Here is a 17,703-nt window from a genome sequence, read left to right as displayed (position 1 = left end):
AGTCTTGCTTCATGATGTCTTGCAGTCAACAGGTTGATTGGTTGATTGGCTTCTTGGCAGGCTACCTCCATCTCTGAGAGGCTACAGCAGGTCACCCCATCTCTGAAGCTTGCGGGATCTTTTTGAGCAGAGCTATTAAGTTCAGGGCGATCTTAATTAATTGCTGCTATAAGTTACCAAATGCCAGATCTACCCTCCACCAATGGCTCCAATGCTGAAAGATCCTCATGCATAGTCCCCAGATGGCTCTTGACAACTACTGAGTCACATCCCCAGCCCTTTTTGTTTTATTTTGAGACAGGGTCTTGCTGAGTTGTTTAAGGCTTCACCAAGTCCATGAGTCTGGCTTTGAACTTGAGATTCTCCTGTCATAGCCTCCCAAGTCACTTGGATTACCACACCCAGCTTTTAGTTTACTTCTTGATGGCAGACACATTCCCCCGACCACCAAGGGAAGCTGGTGACTTTTATTTCGAACTCTCTTTGAGTTTCGTTGACGTCCCACTATTGCAGGTCCACTAGGACGCTGTGCTCAGGGAAAAACATGCATGCTATCCTATGAGTGGGACAACAGTTGGGAACATGCATATTTCATATATCTCCTCTCAATGGATTTCACTTAAAAACACAGTTGAAAGGCACAAATATTTAGAATCTCCAGATGGTGTCAGCAGAGCACCTGCTCAAGCACAGTACCCCTCTGAGCATGTGGCTGTGTGTGGCTGCACAGGTTGCACACCCACAAGCCTGGATTTGCCTCAAAGTCTAAAGGACACCAGTGCTTTAGGCCAAGACCACTCCCTTCTTTAGAAGTTTTGATGCAAGGATCAAGCCTGATGGTCTGCATTCCCAGTTCCTCAGCTGTTTCCATATATCAAAACGTAGTGGGTTAGAGTACAGGGGTCACTCAGTGGTACAGTACACGCCTGGCAAATGTGAGGTCTTGGGCTCTATCCTAAGCACTACAAACAAAAAAAAGAAAACCTAAGTGGGTGAGCAGGTTCACTCTTAGTGAACTCGAGCCACTTGTCCTTATGCAAAGAGGATAATACTCCAGCATTTGCCCCCAATTCTTAACCATGAACTGCCTCTCTGATGGCTTAGGACGAAAAGCTTCACACTGTTCCTCTGCTTGTTCTGACAAGCTCCGCAGCACTGCCCTCTGCTGGAACATTCGTGTCATTTTAAAACCTTGGATTAGATGGGTGCTTCTCAAACTTTAACTTACCAAAAAAAAATCACCTAAGGATCTTGTTAAAATGCAAAATCTGCATCAGCAGGTCTGGGATGGAGCTTGAGATTCTGCGTTCTTACAAGAATCCAGGAGATACTGCTGTCTGTGGGTCACTTTTTGAACTGCCAAGCACAAGATGTCTCTAAGCATCCCTACTGTTCTGACCTTTAGCTTCATGGTTTAATCCTCTTCATGGATTGTGGTTCTTTCTTCCACTCTCTGCCCTGCTCTGCTCCTGGCCACCACAACGTCCTTCTCAGGTTAAAATATTCAGTTGTCCCTCCCAGGTCCTAAGGTCCTGGATGCACCAGCTATGCCCCTTGGAACTATCTTGTCCCAACAGTTGGCACAGAGTTAGTTTCATATCTTTGCTTTTCACAAATGAATGGTTTGGATTGGGCCCTGGTGATGGGACCGGGTAGGGGCACACATAAATTAGACAGGACCCCTCAGATCAAGGAGTGGTTATTCATCTTCCACAGTGACCAGGTGCCCACCCTTGCCAGTGGCTAAAGTCCTGGGCTGGGAACTGCTTAATGAAAAGATTCATAGAGTCTCTTGATTTGATAGACTCTATTCTGCTGGGTCAGGCTTTACCTGATGTGTCCTTTACAAAAGAGGGCTGGGTATTGGGAGTGGGGTGAAATTTTCCAGACTTCTCCACTGGGAGATTTGGACTTCAAATGGCCTTGGTGAGATTCATTCTACACAAGTGCTAGTGAGGCCATCAAAGTAGCCTTAGAAAGGTTCTACCACTCATCCTCACTTCTTGTCCAAGAACAGAAGGAACAACCTCCAATGGTGCTCAGTCCCCCTGGGAAATGAAACTGACCAAATTATATGGTTAGGCTGTGCGCATGTGTGAATAAGTAACAATGAGTCACGCTATTATATAAGGCACCCATAAAAAGGAAACAAAAAAAGTGGTACCCCCTGCACCTGGAGGGGTGTGTTCTACCCTTCCCCCATCTCCCTTCCACTCCCCTCCCCATCCCCCTCTCCCCTCTACTCCCCCTCCCCATCGTCCCTCCACTCCCCTCCCTATCTCCCCTCCACTCCCCTCCCCCATCTCCCCTCCCCCATCTCCTCTCCACTCCCCCTCCCCCATCTCCCCTCCACTCTCCCTCCCCCATCTCCCCTCCACTCCCCCTCCCCATCTTCCCTCCACTCCCCATCCCCCATCTCCTCTCCACTCCCCCTCCCCCATCTCCCCTCCACTCCCCCTCCCCCATCTCTAACTTCAGAACACTGCCTGGTGGGGGAGGGGACAGATTTGCCCACCTGCACCAGCTGGCAAATGGTAACCCTGGGCCCTTATTCTCATCACCAGCTGCTCTTCCCTTCCCACTATGCTCTGATGGGGCGGGCTATAGCCCTTTCCCTCTAACCCCAGCCACTGGTCTTTTCGCCTCTCTCCTCCATTGTCTTTTCTCCCACCGATTTCTGTCTCCTTCATCTTCTATCATCTTCCGAGCTCTCACTTTTCCATTCCCCTGTGGCACCCCATCCCGTTGGTATGTGTCTTTAACCACTTCTGCTTTTCCCCAGGCCTCAGTTCTGCTTCTGCTGTCACATCTGCCCGTGGGGGTCTGCACAGACCCTGGTGAAGGGTGCCTCGGTGGTTTGGTTTGGTTTTCCTCCCTTAGTGAAATAAGAGATGTGCTTTCCTCCGCAAGTGCCTCCCAGTCCCGTGACCTTTGTGTCCTGGAGCCCGGCTTGGACAGAGGCTTCCTAAGCCGCAGACAACACAAGAAACACGTTGGTTGGCTCTTGCAGCAGGTGGTGGTGATAGGAATCTGGGAGGGACTTTTCCTAATGCCTCATATTTAAAGCTAGGATGAAGCAACCTCGCGTTCTAAAGAGAGCTGCAGATTCATTGGGGACCAAATCACCTCTAGGGCTTAGTGAGAGGTGACTGGACTGGTTCTATTGCCCCAATGCTTCCCCGCTCCACCCCATGCTATATAAACAGAGGACTAGGGAGGGAGGAGAGGAAGGGAAATAGAATCAAAGTCAGCCACTGGAGTTGACATCAATGCCACAGGAAAGGGTCCTCCAAGAGCACCATTTGAGAGGTGCCAGGTATGCCAAGGAACAGGAGACTCAGTACCTCTTTTCCTGCTTGGGTAGTGGATCTGTGAATCTGTCAATCTTTCATAAGGTAGAAATATGACACTGGACCAATATGGGAGACAGCCCGCACACCCGCGGTTTGGCAGGGCAAGGGCGTAGGAGTTTTCACAGTGGGCACTGCATATGGTTCTCAGGCTCCAGGAGTTTTGTCACTCTGGCTACTAGGGGGGCAAATCCCAGTCTAATGAGGCTGTATGATAAGTCACCTGTGGGAGGTGAGTGAGAGGAAGGTCAGAAGAGGCCAAGCCAGAGATCTCCCCACAAAGCCCCACCCTACGGAAGTCCCTAAAGTGCTCCGACCTGGGTACCATAAATTTGCTGAGACTTAGAAGTCTGTCACAGAAACCATCCACAGGGGACCAGGATTAGCCAGAGAAACAGGGTCAACCACCTGCAGCCTCCTCGGGCAGAGTTTGACCCCTGCCCCTCACCGCGTCTCATTTGAGAAGCTGTAACTAGATGAGGTAAGACAGAAGGAGAAAAAATCAAACCACAGGCTCTTCCCTATTACAGATCTTTAGACTATGAGACAAGTGACAGGAAGAGGCACACGGGGAGTTTTGCCTTGAACTGCACTGTTAAATTACTGGAAGTGGTAAAAAGGAAACCAAAGGATTTGTCTAAAACATCCTGAAGTGTTGGAGGGCAGCTTTGACCGGTCCTCACGTGAATGGGGAAAAAAAAATTTTTTTTTCTTTGTTTTTAGTACCCAATGAGCCAAGTTCAGACTGTCCATAAAACTTATCTATTGAGCAACTGCTATGAGTCAAACACTTTTCTAGACTTAACACTGAGATAGCGCAGTTCTTGCCATCCCATGCTAAGGTGACCATCAGAGAACCATAAGGAAGACTATGGATTTAATGTCCGTCATGACAAGAGCTCTGTGTGTCGATATGACAACCACCGCGCAGAACTATGGAGGACCCAGAGAAAGTAAAGCAGAAGGATCGCGGACCGAGTTTTGAGGATTGGAGAGAGCTTTGCCTTGGGAATCAGAGACTGAAAACTGAGAGGCAGGAGATGGTTCAGAGAACTGTGCGTGGAAAAACCTTCAAGGCAAAGGAAAGAGGAAGACACCGGAGGTGCCCTGGAAATAGTAGTAAATATTCCTTAGCATAATAACCCTGAGGTTGTAGTGAAACCGCCAGTTACCACTGCCAGTCCTTGCTTCCCCGGATGCTGAAGCACAGATAGCACCAAAGAAGCACCACAGGAGGCCAGTGGAGAGTGGAAAGTGAAAGGCTTCATTAAAGGATGGCAGAAAAGACTCCTCTGCCCCACAGGAAGAAGGGGTCCTGAAAGCTGGAATCCATAGGAAGGTCTTCTTTTGTTCTTCCACATCCCTGTCCTCTCTGGGGCTCTTGTCCCTCTATCCTGCCTGTGGTGGGGGATGCAGGTGGCAAGGTCAGAGTGTGGAAGACACTGGGCAGATGGGGCAGGGGAGGAGTGGTGTGGGCAGGAAGGGCCGAGGGTGATCTGATGAGCGTCTCCCTGTCTTTCTGGGAACTGTTTCATTAGCAGTTCTTTGGGATGAGCCGAGGCCTTGGGAACATTAAATTTTCAGTCTCCCAGGTGCTGTTCTGGTTTCCCTGGGCTCAGACTGGACTCCATTTTTTTATGGACTCCAATTTCTTTATTAGATTCCATATTCGACCTGATTTACCTAACTACTCTAACTGCCTATCTTTAAATCTGGCTTCAGTAGTTTCCAAGTCAGACTCATAGCAATGAGAGAAATCCCTCTTCCTAATGTGACTGAGGCCTAATTATTTCTTAGGAAAACTAGTGAGAAAATTAGCTGCAAAATCTCACTAGCACCTAGAATGGAGGGGACCTAAGATTCTCCCTAATCCTTTAGACTAGAGTTGACCATTCCCCTCTCTAAAATCAGCTTTGAAGGAGCAAAGAATTTCAATTAGCCTCTGGCCAAAGCGGAGGCATTTGCATCTGAAAAGATGAGTCATGATCCAAAGGAGCAGAACCTATGTCAATTGGTTGTATGCAAAATGCATAAAATTGAAGGCCTTCATTCAGAAAAAGAAGGAAGCCTGTCCAATCACTGACCAGCTTTTAGCACATATACCTGCATATGTGCTATAAAGTTATTCCACATGCACATCAAATTTAAATACAAGTGTACATATCTGTGTCTTGGCTATACACATATGTGCACTTGTATTTAAATATATATATACACATACACATACATGGGAGAGAAAACAGGTTTAAAGTGTTGTGGCTCAAATGGATTAAACCAAAGAAGGATTTGAAAAAAAAAAACTAAACTAAAGAGTCAACATTTCCTCAGAGCCTCTTTTATCATTGTCATTCTTAATTCAAATATGCAGGATAACTTGATCGTACCTTTGTAACTGATGCTCAGATCAAGAAACAGAACACTTAAAACTTTTAATAAATGTGAGGAGATTTTATTATGACACTTTTCTCAGACAAAAAAGGAAAGCATATAAGTTGCTAGATGTCTCCTCATTCCACCTGACTGCCAGGCACACGTGTTACATACATACACACATTTATCTTCTATATCTGAGTGCAAAGACGTCTCCTCTTGCTTGGTTGAATCATTCCCTGGGTGCCAGAAACACTTAGTCTGCAACCAAATAAATGTTCATCTTTCTTTTGTTTCCCCCTCAAATTAATAAGCCCTGATATTTAGTTGGACACATTGCCACTCATCTAAAAGCTGTATTTCCCACATTCTTTACATCATTAGTGTAGCCATTCCACCAAGTTTTAGCCAATGCTATAAAAATGGAAACCGTATGGGGCCCTCTGGAAAGAAAGGGGAAGGTATCTTTCTCGTCCTGCTGTCTGAGACAAAAATGTCACACAGCTACAAGAGCTTGGAAGTCAAGGGCCAGAACCTAAGGATGGTAGAACCTAGAGCTATTCCAGACATCCTAGAGCCTGAGGGGTGCGTGAGGATTCACCATGTAAACTTGAAATGACTCACCTTTTGTTGTTGTTGTTTTGTTTTGTTAAGGATCATTTAACCACTGAGTCACATCCCTGCCACCCCCAGCCAGCACGGGCAGCAGACCTAAGATCGCTCCTGTGAATTTGCAGGGACACAAAATAAAACACAGACACAATTTGCCTTTACACAAGCTTCAGGATGGCTTCCCCAGCTCTTGGCCTCAGGTTCCCAAAAAGGGAGAGCAAGAGAAAGTCAGGAGAGGCTGATGGGGGGGTGGCGGGGGAGAGGGAGAAGGAAAAGAGAAGGAGAGATCAGAAGTGAGCTTTTATTGGGGGAAAACTGTTCTTAGAAAGTTCTATCCATAAAAGGGCAGAAGGGATAGAATTACAAGGGAACAGATGAGTGATATTCAACCCTAGGATTACACCCACAAAGAAGACCTCCTTACTATGAGAGGGATCTCTGCTCAAGCCATAATGAATGCAGTGGTTGGTCAGAGCCTGAAGCTCATTCAGTGTGGCTCCCCACACATCCCCAGCCCTTTTTTAAATGTTTTATTTTGAGATGGGGTCTTGCTAAATCTTTAGTGCCTCCTTAAGTTGCTGAGGTTGGTTGAACTCCCAATCCTCCTGCCTCAGCCACCTGAGTCCCTGGGATTATGACTTATCTTCTTTTAATTGAGAGAATAATAAACATTTATCTTATTTAAACCATTCTTTTTTAGGTCTGCACAGTTCCCCTAATCCTAATCCTGACTGTTCTCCATGTGTATCCTCTATTAGTTAATTCGCTTATTTCCTTATAGGAACCATTTCGAACATTTAGCCAAGTCCCTGTAGATTCAGGCAATGCCAAGAATACAATCTTCTCTGAATTCAGGTCCCCAGAATATGGTAATTTTTCTTGGGATTCTACTATATATTACAGATTAATCTCTCTTACAAACAGAAATAAATCCTAAATAAAATAGTGCTAAGTTGGATTCATTAACATTATAAAATATGCCATAAAATTTATCCCAAGAGTGTAAAGATGGTCTATCATAAGATATTATTTGAACTTGTACTATCATAAGTATTATTTAAATAACTAACCACATAAACATTAAAAGGAAAGATTGCAATCACTTTAATAATTGAAGAAAATGTAAACAATTTATATCAGAGAAAGTGTTAGAATACTATTGAAATTAAAATAACTGTCATCTGTTAACCAACTACTAAGAAAATAACTTTTAAAAATAGAGTAGTGTTGGGGTATAGCTCAGTGGTAAAGCACCTGTCTCGCACATATGAGATCCTGGATTAGATCCCCGGCATTACAAAATAAGTAAAGAAATGACTAGGGAATTTAAACAGTACACTAGAAATTATTTAACATTAAAAGTGTAGTAATGGGGAAACAGAAGAACACAATATATATATATACACACATACACAGAAAACAAAGAACACAATATATATATATATATATATATATATATATATATATATATATATATATATATATACACACACATACACAGAAAACAAATAGAAAAATGGCAAACAAAGTCTACCTTGTCAGGAATTACATTAAATATAAATGGATTAAACATTTTAATTAAAAGGCAGAGATTGACAAAATGGATTTTAAAAAAATGATCACCCATATGCTATTTACAAAAAATAGATTATATTCAAATACACCAAAAGATTTATAATAAAGGATGGAAAAAGATAAACTATGTAAGAAGTAATCAAAAGAAACCTGAGATATTGGCACTACGATTAGCTAAACTAGTATTAAAGATAAAAATTGTTCTAAAAACAAGGAAAGTCATTTTATAATGACAAAAGGATCAATTTATCAAGAACATATAGCAATCACTAAAGTTTATACTCAAGGATTTGTAACAAAACCTTAAAGAGCCAGTATTTTCTCAGAGTTTGCCTTTTATCCTTATCCATTTTTTATTCAAAGGTCATTATCATCCAGGAACAAAATTCAAAAATACATGGAGCAAAAAGAGAATTTAAGGAAGAAATAGACAATTCAACAATAATTAGAGAATATTAACTAGAATATATTGAAATTAAATACTCTGTACTCTAATTTTAATAATGGATTGAACAATTGACAGAAGACCAACAAGAAAAAATATTTGAATGATACTATAAATCAACTAAAGAGACATCTATAGAATACTCTACCCAACAACACAAAAGACATTATTCTCAAATATACATGGAACGTTCACTCAGAAGAGACTAGAAGTTTGGCTGTAAAAAAAGACTCAATAAAATGATAAAATAAAAGTATGTTTCTGAAAATAATGGAGTAAAATTACATTTAAATCATTAATAGAGAAATATCCATAAAACTCCCAGTTAGGTGAATTTAGCAACACATTCCTAACTAACTAATGAGTTTAAAAATAAATCATAAAAGAAATTGGAAAATACTTGGAGATTAATAAAAACAAAAATTACAATATGTCAAAAAACTCATCAGATGGAGTGAAAGCACTGCCTAAAGGAAAATCTATATCTATGAATGCCTATATTAAAAGAGAAGAGCTTGGTGTGGTGGTACATGCATCTCAATTATTTGAGAGGCTGAAGCAGGAGGATTGCAAGTTTGAGGCCAGCCTCAGCAACTTAGCAAAGCCCTAAGCAACTTAGTGAGACCCTGATTCAAAATAAAAAGTACAAAGGGTTGGGTATGTAACTCAGTGGTAAAGCACCCTGAGTTCAATCCCCAGTACCAAAAAGAAAGAAAGAAAGAAAGAAAGAAAGAAAGAAAGAAAGAAAGAAAGAAAGAAAGAAAGAAAGAAAAGAAAAAATTAGAGAGAATATGTTCTTAGGGTATGTCCATGTCATAAAGGAGAAAAACCTGACTATGGAAATGTTCCACATTAAATTGTGGAGCGCCACCTGTGGGCTATGTGTGGACCACACCAGTGTTGTAACCCTTGAATAGGAAAATCTGGTATTTGGAAACTTCCTGTGGCAATCCCACTGGGTAAGATCTCCTGGACACATGAATAGAAAACTATTCAGCTCTGCCATGTCCCCCACAGCACCAGAGATGGTGACCTGCTGTAGCCACACAGCCTCTCAGAGATGGGTGTAACCTGCCAAGATGCCAATCATCCTGCAAGGCATCATGAAGCAAGACCCACCGCTGAAACCTTATCCCTGCCTTTGATGTACCCCCTTAAATAAACCATGGGAGCTATTTTCTAGTTGTTCAACTCCAGTTCCTGTGTGGGCTGGACCTAGCAGGCACTCCAAGCTCCCTTGAAGCTATAATTCTGACTTTGCTTCTTATTTTTCTCTAATTATTTCAGACTTTAATTTTCTCCACTGACTTAGGACTCCCTGGCAAGGCACTGGTAGCCTTGCAGTATTAAAGGTTACTGAAGACCTATGACAACTTGATGTAATGCTTGTTTACATGACAACTAAATGATGCTAGACTGGTTTTTGTACTAGAGGACAAAACATGGCTATAGAAGACATTATTGACTCAGGCATGGTGGCACATGCCTGTAATCCCAGCTCCTTGAAAGGCTGAGGCAGGAGGATCGTGAGTTCAAAGCCAGCCTCCGCTGCATAGCAAGGCCCTAAGCAACTCAGCAAGACAGTGTCTCTAAATAAAATACTAAAGAGGGCTGGAGATGTGACTCAGTGGTTAAGAGCCTCTTTCAATCCCTGGTACCAAAAAAACAAAAACAAAAAAAATAATAGACGACATTATTGGTTCAGCTGACAAAAGTTGGAGCATGAGCAGTGAATTAGATAAAACTATTGTCATTAATGTAAAATAGTGTAAATAGTGGTGGTTATGCTATGGTTGTGTAAGACTTCTCATTCCTCACACTGAAGTTAGGGATAAAGGGCCATGATACATGCAACTTACCCTCAAATAATTCTGGAAAAATCATGTGTGTGTACATGTGTGTGTGTGTGTGTGTGTGTGCACAGAGAGAAAGAGCTGATATTAAACCTATAAAATAGAGCTGGATGTGGTTGTGAAAGTCTATAACCCCAGCAACTCGGGAAACAGAGACAGAAGGATTGCAAATTCAAGGCTAGCCTTAGCAATTCAATGAGACCCTGTCTCAAAATAAAAAGGACTGTGGGTGTAGCCCAGTGGTACAGCATCCCTGGATTCAATCCCCAGGACCAACAAAAATAAAAATAAAAATGGGTCAAAGCCAGGCATGGTGGTGCATGCCTGTGATCCCCGCAGGTCAGGAAGTTGAAGCAGGAGCATCACAAGTTCAGTCAGCCTCAGCATCTTGATGGGGCCCTCAAGAAAGGTAGCAAGACCCTGTCTTGAAATAAAGTGGTTCAGTGGGTAAGCACCCCTGAGTTCAATCCCTGGTACCAAAAGGGGGTGGGGACATTAAAAAACAGCTATTCACAGCCACAGACAATTTGCAAATTTGTGGGCTGGTTATTAGCTTTGTACTATTTTGTGTAACTCTCTAAATTTAACATTTATTTATGTATTTATTTTTTAGTTGTTGATGGACCTTTTATTTATTTCATTTTATATGCATTGCTGAGAATCAAACCCAGTACCTCACACATGCTAGGCTCTACCATTGAGCCACAGCCCCAGCCCCTAAGGTTGACATTTTAAAATAGAAAGTTAAAAGGACAAATTACCAGGGCACAGTAGCACATGACTGTAATCCCAGTGACTCTGGAGGCTGAGACAGGAGGATTGAGAGTTCAAGGCCAGCCTTAGCAAATTTGTGAGACCCTGTCTCAAAAATAGAAGAGGGGAGCCCTGGAGATGTGGCGCAGTGGTAAAGTTCCTCTGGGTAAGATCCTCAGAACCAAAAGAAAAAAAAGGAAAAGAGAAAATTAATGAACCATATGCTGGGCTTGTTTCTCACTGGTGATCCTTAAAGTTGCTGAAGGCCTGTTTTGTATATACCCTACTACCCTCTTCCCCTATATAGGCTCCTCTTCTCTTAGATCTACAGCTCTTAGTATGTAACTATTTTCAACCTTGAACACCTACTGAATCATCTACCAGGAGAAGACAGTATTTTTTTTCTTGATCCAATCAATGGGAGGTGAAAGCGTCCATGGACAACATCCGGCAATAAGTTGTCCATTGCTCTGCCCCACCTCTCTTTCCTTTCTGGATCGGCCTCACTCTCTCTATAGACATATGTGAGATCAGGCAAAGGGGGGTGACCAAAAGAGGCAGATTTAAAAAGACCCCCCAAACAAGGCTTTATTTGAGACTCACTCCCAGGCGAAAATCAATCAGACCAACAGAGTGGACAGGAGAAGGGTCTGAGGAGAAACCACCGGACTGGAATTTAATGGGGCTTAGGCAGGAAGGGAAGGGCTTGGGACAGGAAAAGGTGTCTCTAGGGTCCCTTGTGCCACTGGAGGTAGATGGGGGAGCTAAACTCCAGGATTGACCAGGGGGTCCTGCTGATTGACAGGTGTTAGTCAGGAGATTCTGCTGATTGACAGGCATTTCTGAAGGCACCTGATTGCATGGGCTGCTTTGTCCTAAGTCACCGCCACCACCAACCTGACATCCTGGCCTTTTTGATGTTATAGGGCAGCAAATTTCATCTGGCTACTTCCTGTTGGCTTAGGAGCACTGGGGGGAAGGGGGTGGCTCGGGTGTTGGGTTCGGTGGGGAGGTGACTGTAGGGATGTTGGAGCATCTGGTTGTAGGTCACTCTGGTGATTTCACTCCTGCGCTTTCAGATGAACCTGGGGAGGCAGAGAGCAATCATTAATAGAAGACCTATGACCAATATAGGAGCGAGAAGGGAGTCAGCCACGCAATGAGGGTTGAGTTTGGCCAGCCTGGCCAAGGGTCTTTTGATTGTTGCTGTTTAAGCCCTTCACCCAATCGATGGAGGGTGTCAACACTCTCTTGGACCAGTCCAGTTTCATTGATATAGTAGCAGCATTCTTCTTTCAGGAATAGACAAGTTCCTCCTTTGTCTGCTGTCAGGAGATCTAGGGCTCCACGGTTCTGTAATGAAACTTGGGCAAGAGATGTTATTTGCCTTTGTAGGGAAGCTAGAGAGGTGGCCGATGCCTCTACTGCTTCCTGAAATTGTTGTTCAACCAAGTCCTCCTGCCCCGAGTCCAGAGGCAGCAAGGGAGGAGGCCGGGGAGAGTCCAACTACTACTGGTAGAAAAATGGCCCTTCTTGTCCTGGAAAGGGAGGTAGTAACAAGCCATGTTAATTCAACCTCACTGCACAGAGTTAGTTGAGGGACCAAGGTGGAAGGAACACAGAAAGCAAAGGGCATGCTGAGGCTTAGATTTTTGTTAGAGTATCATTGCACCAGAAAGAGGACCCGGCAGAGCAAAGAATGGGGAAGAAATTCAAACAATCGATCAGGGTGCTGAACCAGAGGAAGTGTAGCAGCAAGGAAATTCCCTGATGAGTTACAAAAAAAAAAGTACTTCCTCAATGGGAATCACAATTAACAGAGTACAATCCAAACCTGTGCAGAAGAAGACAGTCTGAAATGTTATTCACTTTGGACAAATTGAGAAGCTGAAGGCCCCGATGTATTAGGGCTATCCATGAGAAAGGGTCAGCTCTAGGATGGGCAACTGCATCCAGCTGGTGTTGGAGTGCCTTCTCTTGCTCCTGGGTGGTTATGTGAATTTGAGGGAACACCTGTATATAAGTTCTCCATGTTCTTATAGAGGCTGAGGGGTGTTTGGCAAAACCCCACGAATAAAATTTACCATCAACACCAGAAGCCCATTTCGGGTCTCGTGGGTCCCAAATAGTTAATTTGGTGTATGCTTGATTCTCTTAGCCAGGCTTATGTAGGAAGCGTTTCTTGCATGAATTATAAGGGCTCCCACCATAAGTGTCAGGCCAGTGCTTACAGGATTCCTCAGTTTGGTCTGCCAGGAAGCATAGCATTGCTGCACACAAATGGGACGAGGTGGCCTAGTTGAATCCAGCAATATGAAGGGTGACCACCAGATTGCAGCCAGGGGAAGGGCAATCGCCTTGACCCATAAACTGAGAACAGGTGGTGACATCCTGCTGCCATGTTGCTTGGATGTAGAAGTGCCATCTATGGGTTGAGATAGAAACTTGAGAGAGATTAATGATTAGTAATAGAAGGAGAGTTTGGCGAGAAATCTTGAGTTTGGTGGGCCCCAGCATAGTGGAAGTCCAGGACTGGACATTTGGAACAGGTTTTTTCTAAGGTGGGAGACATGGTACCAGGAGGAGTGGCCCAAGAGCTTGGCTGCCATTGGGGTAGTAAGTATGACTGTGTGGGGTCCTGTCCAGTGAGGTTCCAATGATTGAGGATGCAGCTGTTGAAGTAAGACTGCGTCACCTGGTTGAAGAGGGTCCGGTTCATTTCCTGATTGTGCTGGGATAGAGGTGATGGTGCAGGAAGACACCGGTCTGCGTGTTTCCTTAGGAGTTTGTGTGGAAGTATGAGATAGGGCAGGTGGGACACAAGGGGAGGAGGAGTGATTGGAAAGCTTTGGTTGTTTAAGAAAGGACGCCCATAGCGTAGCCCAAAGGGGCTAAGGCCTGAGGGGATTCTAGGGGTTGCCCAAATTTAGGTGAGGGCCAATGGCAGGAGATTGAGCCAGAACAGCCTGAGTTCCATAGCAAGTTTAGAAGATGACCCTTGAGAATGCCGTTAGCTCTGTCAACCTTACCCGAGGATTGGGGTCAGCAGGTGATGTGGAGCCTCCAAGTGATGTGGAGGCCTTTGGAGACTAGTTGAACAACCTGAGAAGTGAAGGCCGGACCATTGTCTGAGTGGATAGAGGTGGGAAGTCCAAACCTGGGAATGATCTGCTCAATGAGGATGGAGGCGACGGTGTCAGCAGTAAGAGAGTGCTATCCCCCAAGTCACAAGCAGTTAGATCCCGTGCCAAGGCTTGCCAAAGAGGTAGGGACTGTCCCTGAAGCCTTGGGGTAGGACTATCTATGTCAGCTGTTGAGACCTAAAGAATGTAGGGTCTTCCCACGTGAAGGCAAAGAGGTAGTAAGAGTCAGGACGGAGAGGCACTGTAAAGAAGGCATCTTTAAGATCCAGGACAGCAAAGTGAGTGGTCAAGGGGGAGATATGGGAAAGAAGAGTGTAAGGGCTGGGAACCACCAGGTGGATGGGAATAACTGCCTCGTTTATTAGGCGGAGGTCCTGGACTAAGTGATAGGCACCTGAGGGTGTGCGTACCAGTGATATGGGAGTGTTGCAGGGGAAGTCAGTAAGGATTAGGAGTCCCTGGGCAAGTAACCAGTCTATGATGGGTTTAAGTCCCTCCCTATGCATTTTGGAGATGGAAAATTGGGAACAAGAAGGAAATTTAGTTTGGGGTTTCAGCTGGATATGGACTGGCTTGTGGTGGGAGGCTATGACCACTTTGGAGAAAGACCTGGTTTGTGGTTGTGCTGGAATAGAGGTAACTAGGTCAGGGGGCAATGGGACAGTGGTTACTGTAAGGTTATTAGAGAGAGTAAGGATTAGAGCAGAAGATGGGTGGTAGTATCTGCCATGCGACCATTGTTGGCTTCATGAAAGAAGGTCGGTTCATAAGTAATTGCTAGGGAGTTTTAAATTAAAGAGACAAGACTCTCATTACCTTTAATACCAGCTCTGAGACGGCTTCTCCCAGCTCCCGCCTCCAGCCACCTAATGCGGTGGCGAGGTTTACAGAAGAGACTAGTGAGAGAGAGAGAGAGAGAGAACACGCCAGGGAGTGGGCTTTTATTGGGGAACAAAAACTTCCGGGGAAAATCCCATCCAATGAAGGATAAGGGGGACAGCATCCCAAGGTCAGGGGCGACGATTGGGTCTTCAGGGCAGTGGCCAGGCACGCCTCTGCATGGACAAGCCCTCGGACCTGGAGAAGGGTGGGGAAGGCTCTGACATAGCTGTGTCTAAGCGCCTCTCACCCAGCCAGGGAGGTAACTCAAATCACGTGCGAGGATGGCCTCCCAAAGTAGTATTCTTGGGGTGTAGTTGGAGAACATTTCTGCCTAGGAGAGGAACCGGACAGGATGGAATGACCAGAAAAAGAGTGTGAATGGGTGTCCCTCCAGGGCCCAGGCCAGCTTAGCAGTTCGGTTCGGGGAGGAAGGTTTGCCATCAATCCCCATAACTGAGGCCTGGGAAGGAAACAGAGGCCCAGAGTGGGCAGGCAAGACCGAACAGGTAGCTCCTGTGTCCACAAGGAAGGTTATGGACTTACCCACTACCTGGAGCATTACCCTGGGCTCGGCAAGGGTGATGGGGGACCCGAGTTTGGGCTTCTTCAGTCTTCTGTGAACCCCAATAGTTCAAGTGAAGGGACTGCCTGGCTGACCATACCCCTGCGTGGAGGCACCAAAGAAGGGCCAGCCATGGGGCAGTCGCTCTTCCAATGTCCCGTCTGCTAACAGGTGGGGCACAGCCTGGAAGGAGGCCTTGGGTTTGGACATTGACGAGCCCCAGTGACCTTGGCATCCACATTTGAAGCAAGCCCCTGGAGGAGAGGAATGCTGGATCCCTGGGAAGCTCTTGTTTGAGCTGTAGGCCTGGGTTTGCAGTGGGACCTTTTTCTGTAATTGAGCCTGCCTGGCTAGTTCAGCTGACTCCTCTTGGGCGTTATAAACTTTAAAGGCCGTTTTCATCAGGCCTGGAATAGGGATCTGAGGGCCCTCCTTAGCTCATTTGAGCTTCTTCTAATATCATGGGTTGATTGAGTAATGACATGGGTTGTTAACACTGTAGCCCTGGTGGGAGACTCAGCATCCAGCTTAGTGTATTTGGTGAGGGCATCTTTAAGGTAGTTGAGAAATAAGGCTGGAATTTCATCTGGATCCTGGGTGATTTCCTCTCAGCTTATTAAAGTTAACCCCCTTATTGGAAACTGCCTGCATGCCTGCTATAAGGAATTGGACCATGGGAGCACAATGATGGCGACCTTATTGGCCATCCTGATAGTCCCAGTTGGGTTCGGTTAAGGGAAAGGCTGCTTCCCCTGTGGGGAGAGTCATATCTGTTAAACAAAGTTGATCAGCATGCTCTCGTGCAGCCTGCTGGATGCGAGCTTGCTCACCGGGGGTCAGGGTGGAGGAGAGAACGACATAGACGTCATGCCAGGTAAGATCCTAAGACTGGGAGAGATACCGGAATTCCTTAATATAAGTAGAAGAGTCAGCAGAGAAGGCCCCAGGTGCTTTTCAATCTGGGAAAGATCTTGAAAAGAGAATGGAACGTGGTATCAGCCACTTCCCAGAGAGGACAAAGGAACTTTGGGTTATCTGATAAGAGGAATGAATAAGGTCTAGGTGGGGGGTTGAGGCTTCCCAGCAGCTCACTCAGGGGCCCAAATGGATGTGGGGTGGGGGGCACACAGGAGGACTGGGACATCTCCACAGTTCCTGGAGCCCTGAAAGGAATGGGCGGGGCCTAGGGTACCTGTGCGCCTGATGGATAGACCTGCACATGGAAAGGGGCTGGAATTTCGGGGGAAACAAGGGAACTTACCCCACTCCCGTGGGCCTGGATGAAGGGAGAGGGAAAGAGCAGCTTAGGAATTTCCCAGTTCATTTGAAGCGGGAAGGGATGGACTTAATCCCCTGCGGGAGAAGCCGGAAAACCCCTCCCAGATGTGAGATCAGGCAACAGGTGGCGACCAAAAGAGGCAGATTTTAAAAGACCACGTAGTGAGGCTCTGTTTGAGACTCACTCCCAGGTGGAACTCAATCAGACCAACAGAGTGGACAGGAGGAGGGTCTGAGGAGAGACGGCCTGGGAGCTCTACCGGACTGGAATTTTGTGGGGCTTAGGCAGGAAGGGAAGGGCTGGGGACAGGAAAAGAGGTTTTCAGAGTCCCTATTCCCGCTAGAGTTGGTTGGGGGAGCTGGCTGCACTCCAGGATCAGGCAGGGGATCCTGCTGCTGATTGACAGGTGTTTCCTTCGGGGCCTGATTGATGTTTCTTTCACTTGCAGGCTGGTTTGTCCTAAGTCACCGCCACCACCAACCTGACAATATATATATATATCCCATAGTAACCATTTCTAAGTGTATCCTAATCCCCACAAAACAGCACAAGGCTCATTTTACAACATAATTTGATGATCTTGTGCTCATGCTTAAACTTTTGAAGGACAGGTGCCTATACACACACACACACACACACACACACACACATATATATATATATTTGTTGTTATATAAGTATTGAACCCAGGGACACTTAGCCACTGAGCCACTTCCCCAACCTTTTATATATTTTATTTGAGACAGGGTCTCACTAAGTTGCTTAGGGCCTTGCTAAATTGCTGAGGCTGGCTTTGAACCCTGCAATCCTGCTGCCTCAGTCTCCTGAGCCACTGGAATTAGAGGCCTGCACCATGGCATCCAGCAGGACAGGACTTTT

The sequence above is a fragment of the Callospermophilus lateralis genome, chromosome 7, assembly GCF_048772815.1.
Source record: "Callospermophilus lateralis isolate mCalLat2 chromosome 7, mCalLat2.hap1, whole genome shotgun sequence".
Lineage (NCBI taxonomy): Eukaryota > Metazoa > Chordata > Mammalia > Rodentia > Sciuridae > Callospermophilus > Callospermophilus lateralis.
This window is presented reverse-complemented; position numbering follows the sequence as displayed.